This window comes from Polypterus senegalus, chromosome 1, assembly GCF_016835505.1.
Source record: "Polypterus senegalus isolate Bchr_013 chromosome 1, ASM1683550v1, whole genome shotgun sequence".
Classification (NCBI taxonomy): Eukaryota; Metazoa; Chordata; class Cladistia; order Polypteriformes; family Polypteridae; genus Polypterus; species Polypterus senegalus.
This window is the reverse complement of record NC_053154.1, coordinates 340,892,282-340,912,976: the sequence shown is the minus strand read 5'-3', so window position 1 is coordinate 340,912,976 and position 20,695 is coordinate 340,892,282. Positions and strand designations below refer to the sequence as shown.

Below are 20,695 nucleotides of genomic sequence, written 5' to 3'. Positions count from 1 at the left end.
TCACCAGAGCAGTTTAAAGACATCAAGCTGACAACTGCTGTAGCGTCACAGAGACAGCAGTGTTTTGCGTTTTGATCTTTTTTGTTTGAATTAAATGGGTTTCCCAGCTGGCACTCCAACTGTTTCTGGACTCGCCCCACCGCACTCAGCCCCGCACATGGTGCACAGTGAACACTGCGTGATTTTACAGTGGAGCCGGGAATGGCTTTTGTCATTGCTTATTGTGGAATTTTTTTGTTTGCTCCACCTTGGAAGTTATTGTGCATATCAAACGTAATTGTTTTGATATGGAATGTTGTTAGTAATTTTGTTTCAGGAAAATGTGGTACATGTTTGATTGTATTATCAATTTATAAAAGAGCATTTGTTATGTTAAATACACTGAGTCTACAAGAACAGCTGCCTTTTGTACTCCTAGATGTCTGCTGCCAGTGACGGTAGTTGAAGCTCCACACAATAGAAAAGGAAAGATGGTGGGCCTGTGTGGGGCTCACCAGATTATCTTTCCCATCTGACTTTCTAGACTTGTGGCCCGCTGTTTCTTTACTTACATTCAATTTCAGCCGATGTCCTCTTCTCTGTCAGCCTCTCATTCTCAACAGTGCAGGACACAAACATGTCTCCTGTCACAATCACAGTCAGGATGCTGGTGACACTGTACAGACCCCTGCTGTCTCGGCTCAGTCTTGTGTCTACTCGTCTTGAGTCCTGAACTGGCTGTTTATTCACAGACCACTGGACCTTTGGAGCAGGAAATCCCCCAGTAGACACGCATGTGAAATAGGCTTCTTTATTCTTCAACATCGGTGCTGATTGTCCATAAACTACTGGGACAGAATAACTCTCTGGAAAGACAGAAACACATTAAATGGACTAAACCTGCTGCTGCTGCTTCATTCCCAACACTCCACAGCCCCAGTTTAAGCCTCAATACGTACAATGGACTGGGAAACCGGCCTGGAGAGGCCTCAGTTTGGCTCACAGACACCCCACAATCCTTCACAATGACGCTTTACCAATTGACTTCAAATACTTTCACTGGATTTGTGTATGTTATACCTGACATGAGAACATTTCATTTTTATTTTCTTAAAAGGGGGCAGACAAGTAAGCAATTCATTGAACAGTTAAACATATGACATAATAAAATGTAAGTAAATGTTCTTAACACTTACAACGTCTATCTAACTTTTGGACAAAATTCTCTAGTAAAGTTTTCATTGTCCTAATATTCACCACACTAACTGGTCAATCAGTCCATGTCTTTGTTGTTTTGTGTCTAAAGAAAAATGTCCCAATGTCTGTTCAAAATTCCCTCTTAAAAAGTTTCCATCTGTGTCTTCTTCAAGCATTTTAAAATGACATCTGGGGTCCACTGAACTAAGACCCGTCATAAGTTTGTTAAGTCACTTCGTAATCACCATTTGCTTAAACCGCGGGTGTCGAACTCCAGTTCTGGAGGGCCGCAGTGGCTGCTGGTTTTCATTCTAATCATCTTCTTCATTTGTGAACCAGTTTTTGCTGCTAATTAACTTCATTTGCCTTCGTTTTAATTAACTTGACTTGGGCCTCTTTGTTGATTCTTTTTCATTAATTAGCAGCCAAGTAATAGTGAGACACAAAACAAGCCACCATGTGACCAGCTTACATCACACAATATCTGAAAATAAAGTAAGGTGAAGGTCTCGGTGAGGATGATCTCTCAGGTTACCAAAACATTTTGATGGTTTTCTTAGAAAAAACAGAAAATCAACAGCTTTGGAAATGTCTGCTGTGGCAGAATGAGAGAAGCAACAGGCCGTGGAATTAAACAACAGGTTTACTTAACAGCAAGAATCAGCTTCTCATTAAGAAACTGGTTGGAGTGAAATTGGTTGGAGTTTGAAGACCCAATTTAGCTGGTCATCTGTTGGCTCATTTCACATCTCATTTCTGTTTGGTTGTCCTTTAATGAAGAAAGGAATCAATTCAGAGGACTGAATCCTTTAAAACAGGGCTATTAAAATGAAGGGATTACGAAAAGGGTTAGAATATTGAAAACCTGCAGCCACTGCGGCCCTCCAGGCCCAAATTTCGACAATCCTGATTAAACTAAAAACATCAGAACAACCTGGATGAGGAGGGCAGGCCATTGAGCCCCTCAAAGCTCGCTAGTCCTGCCCAATTAATTTTTCTAAAATAACATCAAGTAAAGTCTTGAAGGTCCCTAAAGTCCAACACTCTACCGCACTACTTGGTCACTTATTCCATGTGTCTCTGGTTCCCTGTGTGAAGACAAACCTCCTAACGTTTGTATAAAATTTACCCTTAACAAGTTTCCAACTGTGTCCCCGTGTTCTTGATGACCTCATTTTAAAGTCACAGTCTCGATCCACTAGATTAATTCCCTTCATAATTTTAAACACTTCAGTCAGGTCTTCTTTTGCTTAAACTGAAAAGGCTCAAATGAGGGTTAAACTTCCTTCAGTCCCTCCTCGTAGCTCAGAGCTCTCTGTCCCAGAATCAGCCTGGAGACCAAAACTGAGCACAGAGCTCCAGGTCAGGGACTGGACTTTGGTAAATAATTCCATTGGGTCACCTAAATCTGCATAAGGAATTTGCTGTGTAGAATGATTAGTTCTAATTCAACGCTTTTAGCCTCTATTTTAAAAAGTCTTATAAAAGCTGCTTTTTTACCCCCCAAATAAGAAATCACAAGGTTGAAGTGGTGAACAGATAATGCCTAATGAATTTGGTAAAGCTTTTATCATTTTGTTGCCTTCAATTCATATGATGGGATGTTCAGCCCCCACTAAACAGCTCTTGTATTCCTAAAAAGATTATTTTGTTACCAACAATTCTTGATATCCCACCTCATAATTCTGTTCAGTTTGTGTCAGTATGTTTGAAAAGAAAACACAAGGGGGCAGCTTACCAGTGTGATAACAATATTGGTAAAGCACTGTGTGAACCCCGATGCTGGATGGATCTGTCTCAAACTGGAGACTGATATCTGGATGTCATGATGAGGGCAGTGTTGAAAGAAAGACAGACAGACAGACAGACAGACAGACAGACAGACAGAAAGAAAGAAAGAAAGAAAGAAAGAAAGAAAGAAAGAAAGAAAGAAAGAATCTTCCTGTGCTTCCAGCCTTTCGTGTAAAGGTCATGATAAAGGCTACAATTAAATAGCGTTCTTAAGGCAGCATAAAGAAAAGGGACGCCTCACGCCTGGACATATGGTGAGGTAGACAGGCTCTATTGTAGGCACTGTTACACACGTGCGACTAGGAGTGAGCTGAATAGACTAAGTGGAGGTGACTACCCGCCGGGCCTGGGGGTGGCGGGGTGCTCTAAACCTGTTTCTGTGAATTCTGCAGATCAAATATGGGAAAACCTGCCTGATTCAACATCACTTCCGGCTCCGGCTCCCAGACCGAAGTCACTCCCGGGTTACAGACTATAAAGTCTCCATATTGCCAAACCGAGTCAGTTCATCTTGGGAACTCAAACCAGCATCATCAATTGTGCTCTAAAAAGATCCTTTTGCAGCTAGGAACAATATACGGGTGGCTGCCCCAAACCTTCTTTTAGTGTGTTGAGACTCATCATTTCACAGCATGGAGCTGGACAGTTTAACATCTGTGACAGAGTGACAGGTGCTGAGCAGGCTCCTGTCAATTATGGAGAATCCACTGCAGCCACTGAACAGGATCATCTCCAGACAGAGGAGCATCTTCAGCGACAGACTGCTGTCACCATCCTGCTCCACTGACAGACTGAGGAGACCCCACAGTATGTGACTCGGGGGGGTAAACGTTAACATTATACAAAGTTATTGTCTGTCTGTATACCTGCATCACACTCTCTCCTTGCATTTTTTAACTTGCATTGCATTTTTATTGCTCTGTAATTAATATTGTTTTTATCAGTATAATGCTGCTTGAGTATGTAAATTTCCCCTTGGGATTAATAAAGTATCTATCTATCTATCTATCTATCTATCTATCTATCTATCTATCTATCTATCTATCTATCTAATCAATAATGCACCTTGATAAAAGGACAAGTGTCTGTATATTTGCGTGCCCATCTGGTTGCTATGTCTCTGCTACCCAACAGATGGTGCCACACAAATATTAGTGCTGCTTTTATGAATCCCATATCAAATGGCACATAACAAAGATACTGCAAATGTTTACTCTGAATATGTCCAACAGAGTGTAACTGCTGGATGGACAGAAATCAGCTTATCCACCTAAATAAATGGACAACTGCCTGTTGTGGTAGAAATTCTTATATTATTTGCACAATATAAACAACGGTTGCCACAACTACTATATGCCTCCACAATAATAGCGAGGAATCCATGTTCCTGGTAGAGTTTTAGTCTTAGGCTTATCTTCAAGTCTTCAATTCAAGAATCTGTGTTTCTGGCAGAGTTTTGGTCCTGTCCGTTCTCGATATAAACAACAGTTGTCATAACTATTATATGCCTCCACAATAATAGGAAGGAATCCATGTTCCAGGCAGAGTTTTAGTCTGCATTTCTTCAATGTGTCTAATTATCGACTGTGGTATTGGACTGTTTATTCAGTGCATACTTTGTTACTGACTGAAACTGCATTATGACAACACCATTTTACACCTCCTTCACTTCAACATAAGCCTCATGATAAAATGAAAAGGCACATACAGCCTACCTGCCTACCTACCTGAAACATCGACATCACGCCAGACCAACCAGCACCAGCGAGATGCCTTAGTACAACAAAGACAACATATGACAAATCACAGAGCGACATTAGCCGAAGATCAGCGGCAGCAAGTCTTGCATCTGGACAGTGAATGAAAAATTAAATACACACACAACCTTTCTGAAGAGCAGCGGCAAACTGCCAGACAACAAGAAACATTACGACAGAAAAACTCCAGGGATTCCATAACATTGACAACTCAAAACAAGATATTCCCTTTATATTACAGTGCAGGCTGTTCGTGTAGCATATTGTATGACTATCACCAAGTCACAAAGACAAACATTTAATGACGTCAGAGTTTATTTGCCAGGCCCCGTTTTTACCCATGGCCAGTTGTACACAATATTTTCCAGAGTTACATTGAAACCCGAGTTAAACGTACAGATACTTGTGGGTTACTCACGGGAATATTTTCACTCACAATAATATCTATACAACAAATTATGTTTTCTGACAATTCTTCTAGACGTCGGTATATTCCATTATCTGACGGCCACGCTTCACACATACTGACTTACTGTTTGTGTGCCTTGCATTTCCCTTCTTATCCAATATGTTCTGCTAACCTCTTCGTGTCACACTTTGTACTGTAACTGTTCCTGCTGTTGTAACTGACTATAATAACATCCCTTATTCTAATGTTGAGTCTTCTGACAAGTCACTGCTTCTTAAAATAATCTCCTTTCTTACTCTAACGTGTGATGTTCTTCTCTCCAATCATCATCATTTCATTAATGCTTTTATTCTTACAAAATTTTCGCAAGCACGATTTGCTAGTTCGCATATTAATTAATGAAAGAAACTTATCTTCTACTAGGACAAGTTTGATGAGATGTCTTTGAAACAGAAACCAGGCTGGAGAAAACTCGTCCATTGCGTCTTTAATTATCTCTTCAGCAAATGCTTGACGAGGAGAGCACTCATTACAGAAGTTCGTAACTAAATGTTCAGAATGGTCAAAAAAGTTTCACTCCATTTTCACTTCACTCTGTTCTTGGTCCCTACCATCCTTTCTAATACTTCTTGAGTTCCTGGTTACTTGATAGTCAGCCAACTTCTTGATTCTTTATTCAGACCCTTTTTGTTCTTTGTTGTTCACTTGGCCTTTATGTTGTTTCTTGATATGCTTGAACAAGTTTCTGACATTTATTAATCCTTTCATGCTACTTCTAAGATACTCTACAACAACAGCAACATTTATTTCTATAGACACATTTTCATATAAATGATGTAGCTTAAAGTGCTTTACAAAATAAAGAAAGAAAAGTTAATAAACATAGTAACAAGGCGCTATATTGCGCCCGACCCAACACAGACTGACAGCGAGGCACGTGTAAAGCAAATATTTATTTTTCTTCATCTGTGCAGCACGTCTTCCCCGTGAACCCCACAGGCACAACACAGTCCCAAGTAAAGCACAAGTCTAAGCACAAAACACTCCCTTCTGGCACCACCACTCCTCCCGTCAAACTTCGTCCTCCTCCTCCCGACTCTGGCCACTGAGTGGTGGTTTCTGGCCACTTTTATAGTCCACCCAGAAGTGCTCCAGGTGCTTGATCACCTGTATCCAGTTGCACTCCCGGGTGGGGCTGAAGACTCATCCAGCCGGGCTCAGGGACCCATGCAGTGCCCCCTGGCAGCCACCCTGGATCCCAAAAGGGCTGTGGAGGACTCCGTCTCCCATGAAGCCCTGTGGGAATTTGAGGCACCACCGTCAGCTGGGGGCTGCCACCAAGCATCCCAGGGGAGGTATTGAGCAGCTCATGGTTGCTCCCCTGGAACATATATTGAAGGGACGTCCTGGCCGCCACAATATATAAAAATAAGATTAGGCAATACTAAATAACAAAGAATAAAGCAAGGTCCGATGGCTCGGAGGACAGAAAAAACAACAACAATTTTCCAGAGGAAAAAACAAAATCCGCAGGGGTTCCAAGGCCATGAGCCCACCAGCCCCCCTAACATAAATGATCTAAGTCAGTCCTCCTGGTTTACAGGCTTCACGTGAAAGAATTAGAATTAGAATTAGAATTAGAACAATCTAGACGAGAACAGGCCATTCAGCCCAACAAAGCTCGCCAGTCCTATCCAGTTGCTTCCTCCAAGAAAACATCAAGTCGAGTTTTGAAAGTCCCTAACGTCTTACTGTCTACCACACTACTTGGTAACTTATTCCAAGTGTCTATCGTTCTTTGTGTAAAGAAAAACTTCCTAATGTTTGTGCGAAATTTACCCTTAACAAGTTTCCAACTGTGTCCCCGTGTTCTTGATGAGCTCATTTTAAAATACAAGTCTCGATCCACTGTACTAATTCCCTTCATAATTTTAAACACTTCAATCATGTCACCTCTTAATCTTCTTTTGCTTAAACTGTAAAGGCTCAGCTCTTTTAATCTTTCCTCATAATTCAACCCCTGTAGACCTGGAATCAGCCTAGTCGCTCTTCTCTGGACCTTTTCTAGTGCTGCTATGTCCTTTTGTAGCCTGGAGACCAAAACTGCACACAGTACTCAAGATGAGGCCTCACCAGTGCATTATAAAGGTTGAGCATAACCTCCTTGGACTTGTACTCCACAGATCGTGCTATATAACCTAACATTCTGTTAGCCTTCTTAATGGCTTCTGAACACTGTTTGGAAGTTGATAGCTTGGAGTCCACTATGACTCCTAAATCCTTCTCATAAGGTGTACTCTCGATTTTTTGACCGCCCATTGTGTATTCAAACCTAATATTTTTACTTCCTATGTGTAATACTTTACATTTACTGACATTAAATTTCATCTGCCACAAATCTGCCCAAGCCTGTATGCTATCCAAGTCCTTCTGTAATGATATAACGGATTCCAAATTATCTGCTAATCCACCTATCTTGGTATCATCTGCAAACTTAACCAGCTTGTTACTTATATTCCTATCTAAATCATTTATATATATTAAAAATAGCAGCGCCCTAGCACTGACCCCTGTGGAACACCACTCTTAACATCAGCCAGTTCTGATGAGGTTCCTCGCACCATCACCCTCTGCTTCCTGTGTCTGAGCCAATTCTGCACCCATCTAAAAACATCACCCTGAATTCCCACTTCTTTTAACTTGATGCCCAACCTCTCATGTGGCACCTTATCAAATGCTTTCTGAAAGTCCAGATAAATAATATCATAAGCTCCACTTTGATCGTATCCTTTTGTTGCCTCCTCATAGAATTCCAACATGTTAGTAAAACACGACCTCCTCTTCTGAACCCATGCTGACTGTTCAGAATAACTCCTGTCCTTGTCATGTGTTGCTCAATCTTATCCTTAATAATTCCTTCCATTAATTTTCCTGTGATGCTTGTTAAGCTTACTGGCCTATAGTTGCTTGGATCTGCCCTGTCACCCTTTTTATATAATGGGATGATATTTGCCATTTTCCAGTCCTTTGGAATCTCTCCAGTGCACAGTGACTTCCTAAAAATATGTGTCAAGGGTTTATATATGTACTCACTAGCCTCCTTAAGAACACGAGGATAAATATTATCTGGGCCTGGTGATTTGTTTGATTTCATCTTATTTAATCTGAGCAGCACTTCTCCCTCTACAATTTCCAAATCCCTCAGTACCTCCTTAGTAGTTTTGTTTACCTCTGGCAGGTTATCCACTTGCTCACTTGTAAACACCTCAGAAAAATGTAAGTTTAGGGCATCTGCTATTTCATTGTCTGTATCTTTTAATTCCCTTTACTATTCCTGATGAACTTGACCTCCTCCTTAACTGTTCTTTTACTACTAAAATACTGAAAGAATCTCTTGGGGTCTTCTTTCACCTTATCTGCTATATTCCTCTCCAACTGTCTTTTAGCCTCTCTGATATCCTTCTTAATGGTTGGCCTCATTTCTCATACGCTACGGTTCTCTTTGCAGTCATTAGTCTTATATGCCTTATACAGCAGTTTTTCCTTTGCAACTTCTTTTTAAATCTTTATTAATCCATCGTGGAGATTTTTTAGTTTCCTATTACTTCCAAATTTAGGTATGTATCTGTCCTGCATTACATGTAAAACATTTTAAACCTGTTCCACTGCTCCTCGACTGTCTCCACATTTAAAAGCTTATCCCAGTCTATCCTACTTAGACTTTGTCGCATCTGCTCAAAATTAGCCCTACTAAAGTTCAACTTAACAATTTTAGTCTTTGCATCTGTACTCTTACAAAATACTGAGAATTGTATTACATTATGGTCACTTGACCCTAGTGGTTCAATCACCTCTACACCCTCAATTCTATCCTGATTATTACAGAATACTAAATCCAGATAGGCTTCACCCCTTGTTGGTGCTTTAACATGCTGTGTTAAAAACAGTCACGATTACTTCTAAAACTCCTGCTCTTGTGCTCCTCCATCTGTAAGGTTATCCCAGTTAATATTTGGATAATTAAAGTCCCCCATGACTATAATATCCCCCTGTAAACTTGCCTTTTTGATATTACTAAAAAGATGTGTGTTGAAATTACTGTCTGAATTGGGTGGTCTATAACACACTCCTAAAATGAGACCTTTTCCCTAATATTTTCCAGGCGAAGCCACATGTCCTCACTAAGATGGGGCTCATCATCCAACTGAAGATGACTTACATTTAATTCCTGTTTGGCATAAACAGCAACCCCACCTCCTTTTCTGTTCTGTCTATCCTTCCTAAAAAATGTGTATCCCTCTATGTTACACTCATCCCCATCTTTGTTATTTAGCCAGGTTTCCGTTATTGCTATAATATCATAATTGTGCTCTGCTACATACAACTCCAACTCACTTACCTTATTTTTGATACTTCTAGCATTAAGGCAAGCTATTTTTAATGTGTTAATCCTTCTATCTTTACGTGTTTGCTTAAAATTTACATTACTATGCATTTTTATTTCTACACCATTGTTTGTTCTTCCATGTATAGATCTAAATCTGGCCTGTCCTAAACTCCCTGCCCCCCCATTCCCTAGTTTAAACAATCCTCGACTAGCCTACACATATGCAAAGAGTTTGATAATGGCGGTCATGTGGACATCTGGCCTCCAATCCATCAATGTAGGGACTGCATGGTGCACTAGATGCCTGCTGTAGATGCTGTAGATTTCTTTTTAAGCAAACCAAATCACTTAACTGTTTGTAATCAGAATATAAGTTTAATGTCACTGTGCTCTGTGCAAATATTTTAAATTTGTTTTTCTTTTCTTTCTACACGCTGAGCCAGATTTAGTACAAAGGGGCTCAGCATTTAGAACTGCTAGGCCAAGCATAGGATGAGATAGACAGAGACAAATGGGCAACACGCACTATTTCTGTGTGTTAAAGTCAGCATTGAAATTGAGTCCTCTCTTTGCCTTGTTTGGAATGGCATGATTCACCTAAGTGGGGGCCTGCACATGGAGGAAGAGTATAAAGCCTTGGCACACTGCCCGGCGCACCTTTGTAGCCGACAGATGGATGGGAAATAACATCATCTGATCCTGAAAATCCTTCCAGTGCAGCAACGAAAATGTCAGACTGCATACATCAGGCTCCCACCTCGGTGATACTCTTGTCATTGGCTTCCTCGTCTGTTATGCGCGTAAATCGTCATTAAAGAAAGCCAGGTTATTTTCTCTTATTGGAGTGGTATCGCCTTTTAAAATTATATCTATATAGTCTCGGGTTACTTAAGATGCCCCAATTAAAAAGAACTTATTCCAACCAGGGAGCTAGCGCCCCCTAGAGGAAACACTGTTGTCACCTCCAAATTATTCTCTCCCACTGTCTGTGTATTTGTGCATCTGTGTGTCTGTCCGGATGCTGTGTCTCTGTTATACGCCATTTGGTTTAGGACTTGTAAAAACACTGCTAATGTTGATGATGCGCCATCTTTTGGGATGAGAAATGCGACACGCTTTATTACGACATGCATTACAAAATACATTGAAACAGATGGTGTGCTGCAAACGTTAACGCTGATGTCTACGGTGATTATTTAGATTTCATCCTGTCTTTCAAAGGTAGCACAGCTAGTGGTTTAAGTAAACAAAGTAAATACAAATAGCACTAATTTAACAAAATGAATCTTTATAATTAAAACTGCAATACCTTCTATCTGTCTTTTAATTTGTTTTTGGCTTTGTTTGAAGTTATTTATCCCTTTTCCTTACTCTGGACCTCGATTCAACCTCCAGTCTGTTTGTTTATCTGTTTGTTTCTTGGCCAATCATACAAAAATGGCTCAAGTAATTTTATGAAATTTTGCGCATACGTAGCTTGCCATTGGTCCAGCTTAGCATACAGTGTAGGTCATGTGACATTTCAAAAAATGTAAAAGGGATAAGCAGCTACAATGGCGTGGAAATAAATGCATCACAACTTCATCCGATATTTCCAGCCATCCGTCCATTTTCCAACCCGCTGAATCTGAACACAGGGTCACGGGGGTCTGCTGGAGCCAATCCCAGCCAACAAAAGGAGCCAATCCCGAGCAGGGCGCCAACCCACCGCTGATCAGATATTTCCTTTGATACATACTACAATCTCGACTTTCAATGGAAACGTTGTAACAGATAGGACTTTAATTGTCCCCCGGGGGAAATTTGGCTTTTTAAATAATAGCTGCATTATCCATCCCGCTATAGCCTAACTACAGGGTCACTGGGGTCTGCTGGAGCCAATCCCAGCCAACACAGGGCGCAAGGCAGGAAACAAACCCCGGGCAGGGTGACAGCCCACCGCAGGGCACACCCCAAGCACAATTTAGATGTGCCAATCCACTTAACCTGCATGTCTTTGGACTGTGGGAGGAAACCCATGCAGACATGGGGAAAACATGCAAACTCCATGTAGGGAGGACCCAGGAAGTGATCCCAGATGGGTCTCCTAACTGTGAGGCAGCAGTGCTACCACTGTGCCACCGTGCCGCCCGTGGCTGCATTATCATACCAAAATAGTTCAGCTGACGATAGTGAAGTTGTCATCTTGGGTAGCCTTAGCCCTACTCACAGTGAAGGTGACACTCCATGTCGCTGATTCAATGGAATGAATGACAAGCGGAGGAGAAGACTTCAATTAAAGAATTGTGGATCAATCAAAAATGGTTATGTCTAATTAAACATCATTTTGTGTTTCCATTATTACTGTTCATGCAATTTAAAATACCGGCTTCGCAGAGTTTTAAGAATTTCACTGGGGAGTCCTAATGGGGAGGGTGAACGCCACAAAAATCAAGCGTTACTCCAAAACAGTAGATTTTCATGAAAGTTTGCTTGTGTATTACATTTAAATGAGCTTAACATGGAAACCTTGGAAACTTTCAAAAAGGAGACCAATAGTAGGAACAGCACAAAAACCAGACGTTCTGCCCAATCTAATAATAGGATTGATACATTTTATTTATACAGGGCCTTTCTCATGCTCAAGGTGCTTCACGCCATTTCATTGATTCAATTATTTAAACAAGCTGTCCAATGTATTAATGAGGGATTAAACATCTAGTCATCAAGCCGCAGTACACTAACAAGTAGCATTCGTGGCTCTAACTCATCAAGGATTCAGGGAATGCAATCAAACACAGAAACAACACATTCTTGACGCATGAAAGCAGAGACATTAATGGAGAGGTCGTGGAGATGACAGACAGGTCAGCTGGCAAAGACAAGAGGACCAGCATTCCAAAAACAGACATATTTGCTTTCATACCTTAATCCAGTATTTTTATGTGTAAGCCCCCCAAATTACGTTTATTTCCTTTTTTGTGTCTTTTTTCGTTCACTTTTAATTCTTAGATAGTTACTGGTAATATTGTCATTTATGTTTATTCTTTATATATTTTTGTCACTTTTGTTAATTGTGTGCTTTCCATGTGTTCATCAGTTTTCTGTCCCTGTCCCTTTTGTTTTGTGGGAGGTTCCCAGGAGGCGGGGCTACCTGTCAGTCACCATTTGGGGGCTGCACCCATTCCTATAAAGGCTCACAGGTAGTGCAGACCCTTGCTGTTCATTGAATGTGACTGGTGATTTGTGGGTCCTCATTTTAACTCTTTGTTTCTTTGTATTTACACTTTTTTATGACGTCTGTAATGGTTCCAAAGATTCTGATTTCTTTTTTTTTGTTTTGGGACTTGTTTGCTGAGGATTGCCTTTCAGGATACCCTTTTGATGTTTTTTCAGTATTATTATTTCCATTTTTGTTCATAAAGTTTCTGGTTGGACTTGTCTCTGTACAAGCCGGAGTTTCATAGCACTTTGTTTTGTGAAATATATTTTGATATGTTTGAGACTGTTCTTTGGCATTTTGCTCTTTAAAGGCCATTCTGAGGCCTAGACAAGCGTGAAGCCAAGTGAATTCCTAGGGTCAGGCTGCCCTAGGGTGAGACCCATTTTTGGGCAGGCCAGTTAGGTTTCTGGCCTTTTCTTTCTGTGCCATTTTGAAGGCCTCACACATTTGTAATCTTTTGGTATCAAATTCACAACAATATATAACCAAAAATGCAGCAGTGAATCATAATGTAGTGGAAGCTTTTTCTTAATTTTTTTCTGGACTATTGTTTAAGACATTAAATGTAATTTTTTACCCTGAAGAATCTTGTGTTATTTTTATTTTGTTCCAAAAAATGTTTCTGAGAAGCATTAAATTATTTTATGTTTTATTTTCCAGTGATTAGCATCACTTATTGCCATGATGGACATTCCCAGAATCCCTCGGGAATGTGTGATAGGTGATGTCATCAAATACAGACTGGCATGCCTGGCTGTAAATGATCTGAGATCAGAATCTACAGTTTTTCCATCTTTGTGTTTTAATTTTTCATTAGCAATTTGAGTTCAAATGACTGATAGTTTTGTTTCCTGCTATGAATTTGACACATTTCATGACCACATGTGCCTCCTGGTCGTTATTCTCAAAAATGATCATTTTGTCTTTCCTTGAGCCAGAACAACATGGAACTAGGAATGTAAGCCCAAATAATGTGGGGTGCTTATTGAACACAGTTGGAATGTCAAAGGACAGAATGCTGAATTAAAAAGAACAAAAAGCAATTCTCAATGACGCCTACACTTCAGACATGAGTCATTATTATCTGAAACACAGGAACACAACACAGGACAAACAATTCTAAATAAACAGATTTATTTGAATTTTCAAATTATAATGAACTAGCCGTCCGCCACGTAGTAGTGAAACAGGACAGTGAGCAAGCCCCGCCGTACTCCTGACGTCACGCTTCCCCCTGCCCTTGGCCCGCAGCCTCTGTCTTGGATTAACATAAATATATCACTCCTGCAAACAAAGATTCTTAGCGCAATGAGAGAAGTTGCAAAATCATCCGGAATGTTCAAGCAAATTATAGAACAAAACCCAATCTAAATCCATTAAGTAGTTCTCTCGTGAAAGGCAGACAGACAGACATTAGATTTTATATATAGAGAGATACGTTTAACGTTCCTATGATGGGGTATTTATCAAATCTTTTTCTTATTTATGAATTTATTTGAAAATAAACTGGACACTTCACTGTTATACACGTAGAGGGATGAAAAGCTCCTAAAGAAGAAGTGCATTTCAGATGAAAGCTAAAAATCACTTGACAAGGAAGACTGTGGGAGTCTGGAGAAACACTAAGTATGAAAACAAGCAGACAGACAGACACTGGTCTGCCTCTCCCATGATGAGCCATTTATTATTTATATAACTTAAAGGTAGATAAGAAGAACTTCCATAACAGATCAGGTTGATTGTAGGACATAAGAGTTTTGGTTTCCTCACCTGCAATCTGAAGGCACTGATGACACAGAAATGTGCTGCTCTCCTCCCCACTTCTACTAAAACGGCAGTCGTACCAGACTACGTCAGCTGCTGAGACGTTCGACAGGCTCAGTGAGAAGTTACCACGTGACAGTTCAGATCTGAAAAGCTGCGTTCGGCCTCGGAACTGGGGTCCTGATTTGACAGATGATCCTCTCCTTTGACGCACGCGTGAACGATGTCACCTTTTAGATGTTTCCCATTCGAGTGAGATGTCCTCTGTCTTTAAGGACTCTGTAGTGTGCAGAGAGCAGGGGATCTGAACTGTCTCTCCAATAATGGCAGGCAGGCAGTCTTCAGCTGAAATTTGAAAAGCAGATAACAACAAATCAAGAGAAGGAAGCTGGAACGTTTTAGATTTACGTGGATTTACTTAACAACATTCACGGGCAAACATATGAGAATCAAACATCACCAAAACACTAAACATACATAAAAGTAAGTTTGACTCCTAATGGCAGTGGTTCAGAAAAGGCTGGAAATGGTCATTCAGGAGAGGCCTTCTCGGTGGACATTATGGGGGCACTGAAATACACCAAGACGACACCGTAAACTAAAATGTGGTGCACCTTTAAACAAGATCTCAGTCTGCATTTAAAGATCTGAACTCTTTTCTATTAAAGTGCGATGATGTGCCCACTTGCTGATCGTTTTCATGAAGTCCTCCTCTTCACTCCTCCGGCCATCTCCTTCTCTTTACCTTACACCAGTTGAGTTTTTTGTCCCACTCTCCTCTCAACTCTGTGGTCTTCTGGCCTCTGCAAGTCAAGTAGCTTTAAGCGCCATACCTACATCACTTTGAGCTCGGCCTTAAATTCACTCATATTCTTGGTCTCCATGTACTCATATGAGCCTTCATTTCACCTAAAAGTGCAAGGTCTCCAAGCAAGAGGTCTGATTGTCTCTCGCATTTCATGGCCAGTCTGTATTATTTTTATCTTCTAATGTAGTGTTCCTTCTAGAAGATATTTCCACCTCCATCATTCCCCTTCTTGGCCTCCATGTCTTTCTTAGTAGAGGTTTGGCCAACCCTGGCATCTGGTGCTCTGCCTGCCCTCTGGCCTCCTGAGCCCTTCAGGCTCCCTCTGACCCAGTCATACATTTGGTCACTCAGAACACACACAGCCTCACTTTAGTGACACCAGTGCTTCCACAATGGCAAATACAGGTCCTGTTCAGCTTCCAGTGTGACTCCCCCTTCACCCTAAAGGTTGATTTAGACCCTAATTCTACCATTTGCTATGCTGGTGGTATTCCTGCCCTAGAGAAGATCTTGCCAGCTGGGCAGCGGTCTCATTCCAGCCCATCAAATTATTATAACGTTCTTAAACATACTTAAACTCTGAAACTCCACACCAAGCACAGATCCTAGTGACAGTAGAGATGACCACTACCTCCTCATCAAAGTGCTGCTGGCTAAACTGATTAATTATCCTTAAAATTAAGTCATCATGTGCCATAAAGTTTCTAAAAGCTGAACAACGAGAGGTGGCAACCAATGGAGCACAAAGAACATCCAGTGAGTGGCAGTTCTGTGGACAGAAACGCCTTGTTGAAGGGAGAGGTCAGAGGAGAAGACCCAGAATGGAACAACCTGGTAGAAACGTGACGGTAACTCAGATAACCCCTCTGTACAACCGTCAGCAGAAAAGCATCTCAGAATGCACCTTGAGGAGGATGGGCTATGCGTAACTACAGAAGACCAATCACTGAGCCAAGGACAGAAAGCTGAGGCTGCAGTGGGCACAGACTCACCAAATCTCGATAGGTGAAGTCTGAGAAAACATTGCCAGGTCTGAGGAATCTCGATTTCTGCTGAGGCACACAGATGGTAGGGTCAGAACAGCATGAATCCATGCACCCAACCTGCCTCGTGTCAACTGTCCAGGTTTTCTTGGCCTACTCAGTCATAGCTTGAATGTCATGGCCTATTTGAGTATTGTCACTGTCCTTGTCTATCTCTCCATGACATCAACTTAACTATCTTCTAATGGCTTCTTTCAGTATGATAATGGACAAAGTCACAAAACAAAAGTCATCTCAAATCGGCTTCATTCAGAACATGTCAACGAGTTCAGTGTTCTTCAGTGGCCTCCCCAATCATCCAATAGAGAAAAATTTGGAAATAGAGAAATTTCAGAACTTACAAATCTGCAAAAACTGTGAGGTGTAATCATCACAATGTGGACCAGCCTATGTGGAATCCAGGCTTGAATGACTGAGTCAAAAGGAGGTCCTGCTCAGTGTTAGTGCAGTGGTCCTTTTACTCTTTGAGTGTAGAATAAACCTCAAGAACGAATGTCCATCAACTGACTGAGCACAGAACTGTGGGTCGTGCAATGCTGCGCAACATTTCCAGAATCCCCCACAATGCAGGTTTTAGAGGGTGATGCTGCCATGACGTGTATGTTTCTGTGTGGTCACACAGTCTTAAAAAAAGCTCAGGTCTCTGGGTTCAGGGGCTCCCATTGAGCGTGCCCCTCCGAGGCCCAGTGCTGATAACTAATTTATGTCTTGGTAGCAATTACACATTTTCATAACATCTCCACAAGATTTGTTTTCATCTATCCATCCACCCATTTTGGGTCCAGTAAAAGGTTGCTAGGGTAAAAGATAGATAGATACTTTATTAATCCCAAGGGGAAATTCACATAGTAAAAGTAGTAAAAAGTGTCCAGGGAACAAGTCCACATCAAAGAAAGTGATAGGAGTGATCAGTGAAATAGAGAAAAAAGGTAGAAAGATAAAGTCATACACAGAGCTGCTGGAATGGCTGCCACTCGCAGCGGTACCTGGCACAATAGAAAGCCTATCCCATAATGTCCAGAGCACAACTCATTCACATACTGCAACAAGCTTCACAAAACCTTCCCACTTTCTCATCATCTTCCAGATTTTCATTATTAAAAACAAGGATACAACAATGGCAGCTCAGGCTGACATCCCAAAGACCCTCTGCCAAATGACAAGTTTTCATCCCATAAAGGATAAGGCAGACCAGACTGGTAAGGATTTACCTCCGTTTCAGTGCGTTGAAATCTCCTACCACAGCAACCAGGATGAAAACTGTAATGAAAAGTCCTCAAAGTGGCAGCAAAATAGCATCCTGTAACAAACAAAGGAAGACATGAGAAAACGTGAACTGGCAGCAAATAAAACGAGAAATGCAATCCCCATGTAGACGTCACTACATCGACTGTCCAGGAGTTCAAGACTTCAGGCTGTCATTGCCAGCAAAGGGTTTTCAACCAAGGATTAGAAATGAACATTTTATTTCCAGTTATTTAATTTGTCCATTTATTTTTGAGCCCCTGAAATGAAGGGATTGTGTTCAAAAAATGCTTTAGTTGCCTCACATTTTTATGCAAACTTTTGTTCAACCACTGAATTAAAGCAGAAAGTCTGCATTTCAACTGCATCTGAGTTGTTTCATTTAAAATTCATTGTGGTAACGTACAGAACCAAAATGAGAAAAAAGTTGTCTCTGTCCAAATATTTATGGACCTAACTGTATGTACATATATACACATATATATATACATATACATCCACATATATATGCATATATATATATATATATATATATATATATATATATATGCATACATATGTATATACAGTATATGTGTGTGTATATATATATACACACACACACACACATATATATACATAAGTAAACATAAGTAAAGTTAGACCGCTTATGTCACTGAAAGATGCTGAGAAATTAGTTCACGCGTTTGTTTTCAGTCGACTAGATTACTGTAACGCACTCCTCTCAGGACCACCCAAAAAAGATATAAATCGTTTGCAACGAGTGCAGAATGGAGCTGCTAGAATCCTAACTAGGAAAAGAAAATCCGAACACATTGCTTCAGTTTTAATGTCACTACACTGGTTACCTGTGTCATTCAGGATTGACTTTAAAATTCTGCTTATGGTTTATAAAGCCTTAAATAATCTCGCTCCATCTTATATATCGGAATGTCTGACACCTTATATTCCAAATCGTAACCTCAGATCCTCAAATGAGTGTCTCCTTAGAATTCCAAGAACAAAACTTAAAAGAAGTGGTGAGGCGGGCTTCTGCTGTTATGCACCTAAAATCTGAATAGCCTGCCAATAGGAATTGACCAGGCTGATACAGTAGAGCACTTTAAACACTGCTGAAAACACATTACTTTAACATGGCCTTCTCCTAACTTCACTTTAACTTAATCCTGATACTCTGTATGTTCAATTCATCATAATAACTATTCACAGTGGCTCTAAAATCCATACTGACCCCTACTCTCTCTTCTGTTCTGTGCCACCACCACCTACTCAAAGCACCATGATGCTCCAACAATGATGGATGGATTAAAAGGCAGAATTCTACATGACCATCATCATCAAGTCCTTCCGTGAGAACCCTAAATTCAAAGAGGACTGTTTCATTTCTGTTAGGTAGAATGACCAGAGGGGACTGGGTGGTCTCTGGTCTGGAATCCCTACAGATTTTATTTTTTCTCCAGCCGTCTGGAGTTTTTTTTCTGTCCCCCTGGCCATTGAACCTTACTCTATTCGATGTTACTTAATGTTGATTTATTTTGTTTTATAATTGTGTCTTTCATTTTTCTATTCTTTAATATGTAAAGCTACTGTTTGTATGAAAATGTGCTATAGAAATAAATGTTGTTGTTGTTGTTGTATACATATATATGCATATACATATCTAAATATATATATATTAGGTGTGGGACTCGATTAAAAAATTAATCTAATTAATTAGAGGCTGTGTAATAATTAATCTTGATTAATCGTATGTAATCAAGACAAATGAATTTGCCCCAAAGCGCAAATGTTTTTTTTAAATTTAAAAGTGTTTTAGTGGGCGACAGAATCAAGTAATAAACATGGACATGAATATTGTAAACTCAAACTCTTTTAATTTCTGAAAAATAAAAGCATTTTAAACTGCATTTCAATTCAAAACAGAAACAAAAATATCATCCCTGGTTAAAATTGGGCAGACTTAAAAATAAAGTGGTAGTTTAAGTACTTTAAGTACATTTTCAGAATAGTATTGTCTTTAAATAATAATAACCAAAATTTCAACATAAGGTGCAGTTTTTCTTCTTAAAAAAATAAGTCAGAAACATAAAAGGTAATTTGACCAGCTTCACCTTTAACCTCTGAGTAACCTTAGCCAAAATTATTTTGTACATTAGGCTAAAACAGTGTGATCATTGAACATTTTGTAATTAGATGTAATTAGAATTACTGATGGTCACGGAAGTCCAATGATCCCCAGTAAGAGACACAAAGTCCACTTTCTGTAATGCATCTAATTTTGCTTGCTTTTCAGTGTCATAAAGCTGTTGAATTTTACTTGAAATAGTCTTTCGACATGGCAGTTGGAAAGTTGGATGACCTGACGCTAACTGTAGCACATTTTCTAACCCCCTATCCTCCAGCACTGTTAGTGGTCTACAGTCCAAAGTAATCCATTTTGCGAGAGAATTTGTAAGTTTGACCGATGTTGACTTACTAATTTTGGTCCTGAAGCCAGTAATTTCATCAGGTTTGGGCTGCCGACACCTTTTGTTGGTACTCGAACTGCTACTGCTAGTGCTAACATCATACACAGTTTCTGTGCTCGCTGTAACATGTTTTGCATTTAGATGGTACCGTAAGGTTGAAGTGCTTCAGTGGTATGCAAAATCCTTTTTGCACAGTTTGCACCAAACCACGCTTTTATCAAGGCTTCCGTCGGGTAGTCTTTTGAAATGAAATTTGCCTCCTGATCAGTCCTAGTAACGCTTTCTTCCTACTCTTACATTTTGTAGCTCTGATGTGTGCATCAATGTAATCGGTGTACCAGGAAATCATGCATTGACAAAGTTCCCTTTGCTTGGAATGCAAAGTGTGATTAAATGCGTTATTTTTTTTAAGACGTTATGGAGTACATGCATCGAAGCTTCTCAGCTGTTCTTGTGCTAAGAAAAGGAAACATTTTAAAAATAACGTAACATGATTGTCAATGTAATAGTTTTGTGACTGATATGAGTGATGCTGTCATCAAGGATTTGATTATCATTATTTCTTTCAATCAGGTTCATATTTGGAGGATGTGTTGTGTTCAAGTTACATTCCGTGTTTGTCAATCGCTGTAAAGATGACAGGTT

The 20,695-nt window shown here is 40.2% G+C and overlaps 1 protein-coding gene and 1 long non-coding RNA gene across 4 annotated transcripts in view; both read right to left on the bottom strand.

Moving 5' to 3' along the window:
- LOC120517183 (ICOS ligand-like) overlaps window positions 1–20,695 on the bottom strand; it is a 90,384-nt gene that overhangs the window by 8,609 nt on the left and 61,080 nt on the right. The window lies entirely within an intron of this gene.
- Window positions 547–14,657, bottom strand: LOC120517267. The gene is made up of 2 exons (XR_005631008.1): window positions 14,493–14,657; window positions 547–845 (listed from the first exon to the last, which is right to left on the bottom strand). It is a non-coding gene; the product is annotated as an uncharacterized LOC120517267 (long non-coding RNA).